An 11763-nucleotide genomic window follows, 5' to 3' on the forward strand; every position below is an offset into this window, starting at 1 on the left:
AAATGGTTCTAAAATCCAGGAGTTGGACTATTGTTTTTAGGCAAAAAAAAATTGACAATATTGACTTCTCACTGTCCCAATGTTTAATCAGCCTATTGTGCTTCAAAGCCCTTTTTAAAAAGAAATAAGAGAAAAATTCATGATACTACCACAATATGAATGCAATTATCCTAGGTGCTTAAAGGTAACCCACTATTCTATTGAAGAAATAAATCTTAAGTATAGACACATTAAAGTAAAACATAATCATGTTTCTGTGATCCAACAAGTATCATATTCAATAATTCTTTTCAACCATTAAGTTTTTAAACAGCTTTATTGAGATAAAATTTACACACCATAAAATTCACCTATATTAAGATTACACTTCAAGAATTTTTAGTAACACATCGCTTCTCGGCCTTTTGGCTAAGATCAAGTGAAGAATTTTTAGTAACTTTACAAAGTATGTAACTTACACCAAAATCTAATTTTATAACATTTCCATTAACCCAAAAAGAAAACTTGTGCCTGTTTGCAGTCACTCCCCATTCTTACTCGCAGGCAACCACTACTATTCTTTTTGTCACTATAAATTTGCTTTTTCTGGACATTTCATATAAACAAACTCTTATAATGTTCTCTTTTGTGTCTAGTTTCTTTCACTTAGCATATTGTTTTTGAGGTTCATCTATATAGTAGAGGTTCATCTATGTAGTAGAATGCATTCATTACTGCTTTTTGGCTTAAACGGAAACTTATTTGCTCGCAATTCTGAGATCAAAGTGTCAGCATAGTGGATTTCTTCTGAAGCCGCTCTTCTTGGCTTGTAGATGGCTGTTTCCCCCCAACCCCCCCGTGTCCTCACATGGTCTTTCCTTTGTGTGTGTCCTAGCCTCCTCGTCTTATAAGAACAAGTCATATTGGGGGTGCCTGGGTTGCTCAGTCATTGAGCATGGGACTCTTGGTTTCAGCTCAGGTCATGATCTCAGGGTTGTGAGGTAGAGCCCCACATCAGGCTCCATGCTCTGCACAGAGTCTCCTTGAGATTCTTCCCCATCCCTGCTCCTCCCCTGACTGGCACTCTCTCTAAAATAAAATGAATAAATAAAATCTTAAAAAAAAGAGCAAGTCATCCTGGATTAGAACCCACCCCCATGACCTCATTTAACCTTAATTACCTCCTTAAAAACTCTATCTCCAAATACATTCACATTCTGAGGTACTCAGCGTTAGAACTTCAACATATGAATTGTACAAGGACACAATTTAACCCATAGCACTCCATCCTCTGGTTCTTCAAAATTCATGTCCTCACATGCAAAATATATTCATTCACCTTATCCCAACAGCCACAAGAGTCTTAACCTATTCCAGCTTCAACTTTAAGTCTAAAATACCATCTAAATAGCATCAAAATCAGGTATGGTTAAGAGTAGAGGGATGGTTCATCCTGAGGCAAAATTCCACTGCAGAGGTGAAACTGTGAAACCAAACAAGGTATCTGCTTACAAAACACAATGGTGGGACAGACATACGATAGACATGTTCATTCCAAAAAGAAGAAATTGTAAAGAAGGAGGGTGACAATTCCTAAGCAAGCCCAAAACCTAGCAGAGCAAATTTCATTAGATTTGTAAGTTATTCAAAGATTTAGTTTATTATAACAACATCAGCCCTAGCATCTTTGATTCTTCAGCCTGCAAAACTTCTACAGAACACATTTATAAACATTAATATATGCAGCTAATCTTAAGATGCTTTTGTGGAAAATTCCATTCAATTTCAAGGCTAGAGAATAATCCTCCTTGGCTCAAATGTTCTGTCCTCCAGTGGCCCTTCTCCCTCACAGGTGCTGCTCCCTCACAGCCCTGAGCTGCAGCCCCAAACCCTCTGCAACCAAGAAGGAGACAGTCTTGCTGGCCGGGCATGTGCAGTGGCAGCCACCTTTGGGGTCCTTTTTCCCTGTTACTAAAGGATGACATGTGTTACATCCAGACAGCTATGTCATTCCATATCTTGCCTGTGGAATTCCAGAGGTCTGACAAGCTTTCTTCATGTCATCCCAACTCTGTTCCTCCTCAGTCCAAGCTGCAGTGCTTCTGCTGGGATGGTTGATTGGATCCACACGTCGCACACCCATGATGTCTTTAGTGGAGGTTGTCTAGCCACACACCTATGGTGTTCTTTCTTGAGCACACTTCATTTTTTGCAAATATGGATTAACTGAGAATTTTTCAAATCTTCCCATTGGTTCCTTTTTGCTTGATAATTCCTTTTCCAGTTATTTCTCTCCTCTCACATTTTACTATAAGCAGTCAGGAGAATGCAAGCCATGCCTTCAACATTTTTCTTAGAAATACCTTCAACTAAATATCCAAGTTCATCCCCTACAAACTCTACTTTTCACAACACATGGGAACTCAATTTGGCCAAGTTCTTTGTCACTTTATAGCAAGGATCGGCATTCTTCCAGTTTCCAATAACAGGTTCCTCATACCCATCTGAGACTTCACCAGGAGAACTTTTCAAGTTCATATTTCTCTAGAGAGGGAAGAGGAGCTGGAAATGGAGTTAATAATTTATCGTGACTGTGTAAGGAAAACTCCATAAAATGACTATAGTGGGGGTTTGGAGAGCTTCGAGGTCAGTGAACACATCCACGTACCAGGAGAATGATGTGATCCAACTCTATGAGGACAGAAGCTTCTGCTCTCAGGACCCTCCAGACCTTGCCCAATGTATCACTTTATCTGGCAGTTCATCCTTATCCTTTAGCATATCCTTTATTATATAATAAGCCAGCAAAGATTAGTGTTTCACTGAGTTCTGTGAGCTGTTCTAGTAAATAATGAAATCAAAGAGGAAGGAGGTGATGAGAACCTGTTATTTATAGCCAAGTTGGACAAAGGTTGTGGGTAATCTGGGAACCTACTATTTGTAATTAGCATCTGAAGTGGAGGGCAGTCTTGGGGGATTGAGCCCTTAACCTGTGGGACTTGACTCTATCTCCAGATAGGAAGTGTCAGAATAGAATTAAATTATAGGAAACCCAGATGGGGTCACAGAATTGCTTGGTGTTGGGAAAACCCACACACATCAGGAGTCAGAAGTGTGACTGTGTAGTCACATGAGAGTAATGGAGAAACACACAGGAGAAAGAGAGAGGATTTTTCCTACATACAAGGTTTCAAAGGTTTCCTCTTGTGTTTTTGTTTTTATTTTTTATCTAGGAATTTTGTAGTTTTAGCTCTTACATGTAGTTATATGATCCATTTGAATTAAATGTTGTGTATTATGTGAGGTAATTGGCCAAATTCATCTTTTTGCATGTGGCCATCCAAGTGTACTAGCATCATTTATTGAAAAGACTATCCTTTACCCCACTGAATTGTGTTGGCACCTTTGTTCAAAATCAGTTAACTATAAATGTAAGGGTTTATTTCTGGGCTTCTCAGTTCTATTCCACAAGCCTCTCTATCTTTTCTTATACCACTATCAAACTATCTTGATTACTGTAGCCTTGTAGTTTTGAAATTGGGAAGTATAAAAGACCCCAAATGGCAAGCAATCTTGAAAAAGAAAAACAAAACTGGAGGTATCACAATTCTAGATTTCAAGTTATATTACAAAGCAGTAGTAGTTAAAACAGTATGGTAGCTGTTGGGTTTGGCCAGCAAACCCTGAGACAGATGAATGAAAGGATTTTTCTCAACACCTTAGTAGAAGAAAGGAGAGGCCTGAGGGCCAAATGCTCCAGTGTCGAAAGGCCTCGAGCCAAGCTCTGTCTCTGTTTTTATTGTGAGTTTAATTAATATACCACGAGCAAGGTAAGGAGTTCCTGAAGTATGTGACCCCTACAGGGGCCTGTATTTAAGCATTTACTCCCTGGATGAGAGCAAAGTAAACAATCAACAAAACTAAAAGGCAACCTACTGAATGGCAGAAGATATTTGCAATGACATATCCAATAAGGGGTTAGTATCCAAAACAAAAAGAATTGCTATAACTCAACACCCAAAATATAAATTATCCAGTTAAAATGGGCGGATGACATGAACAGATATTTCTCCAAAGAAGACATACAGATGGCCAACAGACACATGAAAAGATGCTCAACATTACTCATCATCAGGGAAATGCAAATCAAAATTACAATGAGCTATCACCTCACACCTGTCACAATGGCTAAAGTCAAAAACACAAGAAACAAAAAGTGTTGGCAAGGATGTGGAGAAAAAGGAGCCCTCTTGCACTGTTGGTGGGAATGCAAACTGGTGCAGCCATTGTGGAAAACAGTATGGAGATTCCTCAAAAAGTTAAAAATAGAAATACCCTATGATCCAGGAATCACTCTACTGGGTATTTATTCAAAAAAGTACAAAAACATGAATTCAAAGGGATACATGCACCCCTATGTTTATAGCAGCATTACTTACAATAGCCAAACTATGGAAGCAGCTCAAGTGTCCATAGATGAATGGATAAAAAAGACGTGTTTTATATATATATATATATATATATATATATACACACACACACAATGGAATATTATTCAACCATAAAAAGAGTGAAATTCTCCCATTTGCAACAACATGGATAGAGCTAGGAGAGAGAAATAAGTCAATCAGAGAAAGACAAATACCATATGATCTCACTCATATGTGAGATTTAAGAAACAAAACAAATGAGCAAAGGAAATATAAGAGAGAGACAAACCAAGAAACAGTCTTAACTAAAGAGAACAAACTGATGGTTACCAGAGGGAGGTGGGTGGGGGGGGGGAGATAGGGGATCGGGATTAAAGAGTACATTTATCATGATGAAATTAAATAACTAAATTAAATTAAAATAAAATAGGGAATTAGATGTCCTCCAAATTTATTGGGTTTTTTTAAGATTATTTTGGCTATTCTTAGTTCTTTGCATGACCATATGAATTTAAGGATGAGCTTGTCAATTTCTGAAAAAAGGCCAGCTGGGATTCATTAGGGATTGCATGAATCAGGAGATCAATTTGGGAATATTGCCATCTTAAAACTATTAAGTCTCTAAACCATAAACATGGGATATCTTTCCATCTCTTTATGTCTTCTTTAGCTTCTGGCACAAAAGTTTTGTAGACTTCAGTGTATAAATCTTACATATCTTTTGTTAAATTTATCCCTAAGTAATTTATTTTTTCTGCTACTAATGTGAGTAGAATTGTTTTCCTTAATTTCATTTTCAGACTATTCACTGCTTCTTTATAGAAATGCAACTAATTTTTGTATATTCATCTATCCTGAAATCTTCTTGAACTCCTATTTTTGTTGTAGAAGTGTGTGTGTGTGTGTGTGTGTGTGTGTGTGTGTGTGTCCTAGAATTTGCTATATAGAGAAACTTGTTTTGAATAAAGATAGTTTTACTTATTTTCCAATCTGAATACTCTTTTTCTCTCCCTAATTGTACTGGATAAAATGTCCAGTGTGTTGTTGAATAGAAGTAGTGAGGATAAACTCTCTTTTGTTTCTGACTTTAGGGGGAAGTATTTAACCTTTCACCACTAAGGCCACTAAGCATGTTGTCAGCTGTAGGTATTTTGCAAATACCCTTTATTATGTTGAGGAAATTCCCTTCTATTTCTAGTTAATAAAAAGAATTTTATTATGAATGGATGGTGGATTTTGTGAAATATTTTTATGCATCTACTGAGATGATCTTATGGTATTTGTCCTTTATTAATATTATGGATTATATTCACTGAGTTTCAGATATTAAGCCAACTTTGTCTTCCTGAGATAAATCCTATTTAGTCATGGCGTATAATCAACTTTATTTGGTCAGACAAGGTTTGCTTATATTTTGTTGAGGTTTTCTTGTGTCTACATTCATGAAATATTGGTCTATAGTTTTCGTTTCATGTAATATCTATCTAAATTCGGAATCAAGATAAACATGGCTTCATACAATGAGTTGGGAATTGTTCCCTTCTCCTCTATTTTCTGGATAAATTTGCAAAGGACTGATATTATTTCTTACTTAAATTATTGAAACAATTCACAGTATATCCATCTAGGCCTGGGCCTTTTTATTATGGGAAATTTTTAAAAATTTTTGTTTTCAAATGATAATACATTCAAAGGAAGTTGCAAAAAAAAAAAAAAGTATACAGGGGGATCCTGTGTACCAGTTTCCCCAAATGGTAATACTTGAATAAGTACAGTACAATATTAAAGCCAGGAGACTGACATTGGTACAATGCACAGAACCTACTCAGATTTCACCATTTTACATGCACTCATTTATGGGTGTGTGCACTTGCACATATATGTGTAGCACTATGCAATTTTATCACATGTGTAGATTCACATAACCATCAACACAAGATTCAGGACTCTACCATCACCACAAGGCCCTCTGATTTCTATCCCTTAGTAACCACATTCACTTCTTTGGGAAGATTTTTAATTGCTATAAATATTTACTTCTTACAGGTAGATTTAGGTTTTCTATTTCTTCAGGATTCAGCTTTGGGTTTTTTTTGGCTTTGCACTTTATTTTTTCTTGCCAATTTTTTTATTGAAGTATAATTAACATACAGTATTATATTAGTTTCAGGTGTACAATATAGTGACTCAACATGCTCATTATATAAATGTACTCTTAATTTCCTTTATTTAGTTCACCCATCCCCCACCACCACCTCCTCTCTGCAACCATCCATCTGTTCTCTGTATTTAAGAGTCTTTTTGTTTGTTTGTTCATTTGTCTTGGTTTTTTAGATTCCACATAGATGTGAAATCGTATGGTATTTGTCATGCTCTGACTCATCTCACTTAGTGTCATGCCCTCTGGGTCTGTCCATGTTGTTGCCGAATTCAGTTTTGGTAAATTTGTGTCTTTCTAGGAATTTTCCATTAGATCTTAGGAGTCTAATTTGTTAGCATAAAGTTTATAGTATTCCCATAAAATTCTTTCGATTTCTGTAAGGTTGGTAGTCGTTTCTCTTTTTCATTCCTGATTTTACCAGTTTGTATCTTCTCTCATTTTTCCGGGTTAACCTGGCTAAGTTTTGTCAATTTTTTTCATGTTTTCAAGAACTGGCTTTCGGTTTCGTTAATTTTCTCTATTTTTTTCTGTTTCCTATCCAACTTATTCCCACTATAATCTTTTCTTTCATTCTTTCTGCTGACTTTGAGTTCAGTTTCCTCTTCTTTTTCTAGTTTCTTAAGGTGGAAGTTTAGATTATTGATTTGAGATCTTTCTTCTTTTCCTAATAAGTGTTTCAAGCTATAAATTTCTCTCTAAACTCTCTCTAAACTCTAAACACTGTTTTATCTGCATCCCATAAACAAACAAAACAAAAACCTTTTAAGTCAAAATTGTTATAAGAGATAAAGAAGGACATTTAATGTTGATGAAAAGGAAAACCTCTAGAGATTTTATATAACAATTACAAATATATGTACCTAAAAGAACCCCAAAATATATGAGACCAAAATTGACAAAATGGAAGGGAGAAATAGATAGTTTTACAAAAATAGTTAGAGATTTCTCTACCTCAACATCAATAATGGGTGGAAAATTCTTCCACCCAATAATGGGTGGAAGACCAATAAGGAAATAGAGGACTTGACCAATGAGACCTAGCAGACAAACACCAGACACTTCAACCAAAACAGTAGAATACACATTCTTCTCAAGTGCACATAAAACATCCTCCAGATTACACCATATGTGAGGCCATAAAATAAGTCTCAGTAAATTTAAGAAGATTGAAATCATACAAAATAATTTCACCAAACACAATGGCATGAATTTAGAAATCAATAACAAAAGGAAAACTGGAAAATTCACGAATACATGGAAATTGAACAAATGAAAATAATACAACATACCAAAACATGGAATGCACCGAAAGCAGTGTTCAGAGAGAAATGTAGAGCTATAAACACCTACATTAATAAAAAGAAAAATCTCAAATCAATTACCTAACTTACCACCTTAAGAAACTAGAGAAAGAAAAGCAAATGAAATCCAAAACTAACAGAAGGGAGAAAACAAGAAAGATCAGAGTGAGACACAAAAAACAGAGAGAATAGAAAATAGAGAAACCTAACAGAACTAAAAGTTGTTTATTTTAAAAGATCAACACTATTGACAAATCCTTAGCTACAGTGACCAAGAAAAAAGAAGACTTAAATTACTACAATCAGAAATAAAAGTAGAGGGGTGCCTGGGTGGCTCAGTTGGTTAAGCATCTGCCTTCAGCTCAGGTCATGATCCCAGGGTCCTGGGATCAAGCCCTGCATCGGGCTCACTGCTCAGTGGAGAGTCTGATTCTCCCTCTCCCTCTCCTTCTGTGTGCTCTCTCTCTCAAATAAATAAATAAAATCTTTTCTTAAAATAAACAAAAGTAGAGACATTACAACTAAACTTACACAAATAGAAAGGATTATAATATAATGCTATGAAAAATTGTATGCCAACAATTCAATATGTAGATGAAACAAATTCCTGGAAACAGAAAAACTATTTAAATTGACTCAACAAGAAATAAAAATGCTAAACAGACCTATAACAAGTAATGAGTTTGAATCAGTAATCAAAACTTCCCAACAAAAAAAAGCCCAAGATCAGATGTTTTCAGTAGTCAATACTACCAAACATTTATGGAGGCATCAACACCAAAGTCTTCTCAAACTCTTCCCAAATATAGAAGAAGAGGGAAGATTCCTAACTCGTTCTATGAAGTCAGCATTATCCTGATAGCAAAACCAGATAAAGACACCACAAGAAAACTACAGAGCAGTATCCCTTGTGAATGAACATAAATACAAAATCTTCCACAAAATATCATCAAACAATATCCAGAAATCCAAATCCAAAATCCTCCACAAAATATCATCAAACCATATTACAAGGATTATACACCATGACCAAGTGGAATTTATCCCAGAAAAGAAAGCAAAGATGGTACAACATTCAAAAATCAATGTGTACCACATTGATAGAATGAAAGAAAAACTATAATCATCTCAACTGATGAAGGAAAAGCATTTGACAAAATCTAAGAAATTTTCATGATAAAAACATGCAACAAGCTAGGAATAGAAAGGATCTTCCTCATCACGATAAAAGGCATCTACAAAAAAATAAACAGCCAACATCGTACTTAATGATGAAAAGCTGAAAGTTTGCCCCCTAGGATCAGAAATATGATAAGGATGCCCACTCTCACCACTGCTACTCAACATAGTACTGGAAGTTATAGCCAGAACAGTTAGAACAGAGAAAGAAATAAAAGCATTCAAGTTAGGGGAAAAAAAGAAAAAGAACTAAAATTATCTCTATTTGAAGGTGATATGACCCTATTATAAAAACCACTAGAGAATCCATAAAAAAACACACACAAAAAAAAATGCTATTGGAGCTAATAAATGAATTAAGCAAAATTGCAGGTACAAGATCAAGACAGAAAAATATGTTGTATTTCCATACACTTGCAATGAACAATCCAAAAAAGGAAATTTAGAAAACAACTCAATTTATAACAGCATCAAAAAGAATACATAGGAAAATATTTAAGTATAAGACATATACATTGAAAACTAAAGAACATGCTAAAGAATTTAGAGACCAAAATAAATAAAAAGACATTTCATGTTCATGAATTGGAAGACCTTTTTTATGAATTGGAAGACTTAATATTGCTAATATCGCAGTACTCCCCAAAGAAATCTACAGAGTCCATAAAATCACTATCAAAATCCCATGGCAGCTTTTTTTGTTTGTTTGTTCGTTTGTTTGTTTGTTTAAGAAATGGAAAAGCAGGGGTGCCTTGGTGGCTCAGATGGTTGGACATCTGCCTTCGGCTCTGGTCATAATCTCCGGGTCCTGGGGTTGGGCTCCAGCCTCGGCAGGAGGTCTGCTTTTCCCTCTGCCTCTCCCCACCACTTGTGCTCTCTCTTTCTCTGTTTCTCTCTCTCTCAAATGAATAATTAAAATCTTTTTAAAAAAATGAAGAAATGGAAAAGCAAAGCCAATCCTAAATTCATATGTAATTGCCAGGGAACTTAAATAGCCACATACTCTGAAAAGAAAAACAAAGTTGAAAGACTCACACTTCCTGATTTCAAAACTTACTACAAACCAACAGTGATCAAGACACTGTGGTGCTGGCATAAGGATAGATACAGAGATAAATGAAATAGAACTGAGAGTCAGAAATAAATGTATACATCTATGGTCAATTGATTTTCAACCTGGGTGCCCAAGACAATTCAATGGGGAAAAATAGTCTCTTCAATAAATGGTACTGAGACAACTGGATATCCAACATGCAAAAGAATTAAATTAGGTCCCTATCTCACACAATAAATAAAAATTAACTCAAAATGGATCAAAATCTAAATGTAGGAGTTAAAACTATAAAACTCAGAATAAAAGATAGTAGTAAATCTTTATGAATTTGGATTTAACTGTGGTTTCTTAGCTACGACATCCAAAGCATATGTGACAAAGAAAAAAAAACTGGACTTCATCAAGATTTAAAATTGTTGTGTTTTAAAGTACATTATCAAGAGACAAAAAAACACAGAATGGGAGAAAATATTTGCAAATCATATATCTGATAAGGTTCTAGTATCCAAAATATATAAAGAGCTCCTATGAGTCAATAGCAAAAAGATAAACTACTCAATTTAAAACATGGGACAGGGACTTGAAATAGACATTTTTCCAAAGAAGATATACAAATGACCCATAAGCACATGAAAAGATGCTCAATGTGATTAGTTATTTGGGAAATGCAAATCAGAACCACAATGAGATACCACTTCACACCCACTAGAATGGCCATAATCAACAAAATAAATATCAACTGTTGGCAACACATGGAGAAATTGGAGCCCTCATACATTGCAGATAGGAATGTAAAATGGTGCAGCTGCTATAGGAAACGTTTGACAGTTTCTTAACAAATTAACTTAGAATAACCATATCACCTAACAATTCTACTCCTAAGCATGTGCACAAAGAATTGAAAACAGGTATTCAAACACATACATGTACACACATGTTCATAGCAGTTCTATCTACAGTAGCCAAAAGGTGGACACACCCTAAATGTCCATCAAAGGATGAATGAATAAGCAATATGCAGTCTATCCATACAATGAAATATTATTCAGTCACAAGAAGGAATGAAGTACTGATATATGCTCCAACACAGATGAACCTCAAAAACTATGCTAAGTGAAAGAAGCCAGACACAAAAGGCATATACTGCATGGTTTTATCTATATAAATATCTAGAATAAGTAAATTACAGAGGTCAAAAGCAAATTTGTGGCTGCCAGTGGATGAGGAGAGGGGATCGGGATGCCTGCTTTATATATAAAGCATCTCCTTTTGGAGAGATAAAAATGTTATGGAACTAGATGGTGGTGATGGTTGCACAACATTATAAAGTACAAAGTCCCACTAAATAGTATACTTTAAAGTGGTTAAAATCGTGAATTTCATTATGTGAATTCTACCTCTATAAAAAGGAATGGATTACTGATACAATAACTTAGATGAATCTCAAAAGCATTATGTTAATTAAAAGAAGTCGCTTCAAGGGGCTACCTACCTATTGCATGATTGCATTTGTACGATATTCTGAAAAAGGCAAACTAGACTAGTGGCTGCCAGGGGTGGGGGCTGTGGGACAGCATGAAGGAATTTGGGTGAGTGATGGAATTGCATGTTGAGGTTAGGGTAGATGATACACCCATCTATGCATTTGACAAAATTGAT

General features: G+C 35.4%; 1 pseudogene; it reads left to right on the forward strand.

Moving 5' to 3' along the window:
• Positions 1-388: 388 nt before the first annotated feature.
• LOC148164237 (U2 spliceosomal RNA) lies at positions 389-553 on the forward strand (annotated as a pseudogene).
• The last annotated feature ends 11210 nt before the right edge of the window (positions 554-11763 follow it).

The sequence above is a fragment of the Eumetopias jubatus genome, unplaced genomic scaffold, assembly GCF_037043125.1.
Source record: "Eumetopias jubatus isolate StellerSeaLion01/CBP00866 unplaced genomic scaffold, mEumJub1_p1.0 scaffold_5, whole genome shotgun sequence".
Lineage (NCBI taxonomy): Eukaryota > Metazoa > Chordata > Mammalia > Carnivora > Otariidae > Eumetopias > Eumetopias jubatus.